Below are 506 nucleotides of genomic sequence, written 5' to 3'. Positions count from 1 at the left end.
GCCCCACTGCTTCCCTGTTGTCTGAGCAGAGGCCTCGTTCCTCCCTCTCGCCGTGTCCCTGGGGCAGGCGGGTCCCTCCAGGCTCAGCCCCACACCCTGGTGCCCGTGCCGCCTGGTGCCACCTCCCGTCCTCCTGTCCCAGTTGCTGCCTGGCTTCCCCGAGGCCCAGCTGGGCAGGAGTAGGCTTGAGGGAGGGAGAGAGGTGAGGGCAGCGGAGCCCCCACACCTCTGCATTCCTGCAGAAAGAGGGGGCCCTCATGAGGTGCAGCCCGGGGACCCAGTCCTGGGGAGGGTCTCTCCACCCTGCTGCTCCCTCTTCAGCCTCTGCCTTGGCCCAACCTCTGCTCCCCGTGTTCCAGCTGACCCCGCAGGTCGGGGTGCCGCTCCTCCAGCCAGGTGTGGGGGACAGGCCCCCCTTCTCTTCTCTCTGCCTGGCCAGAGCCGGTGAGGGGCGGGCTGCAGGCGCGGCTGGAGACGGAGGGTCTGGGGCCTGGGCGGTGCCCTCA

The sequence above is a fragment of the Myotis brandtii genome, unplaced genomic scaffold, assembly GCF_000412655.1.
Source record: "Myotis brandtii unplaced genomic scaffold, ASM41265v1 scaffold434, whole genome shotgun sequence".
NCBI classification, from domain to species: Eukaryota; Metazoa; Chordata; class Mammalia; order Chiroptera; family Vespertilionidae; genus Myotis; species Myotis brandtii.
Note: the sequence above shows the minus strand (reverse complement) of the source record.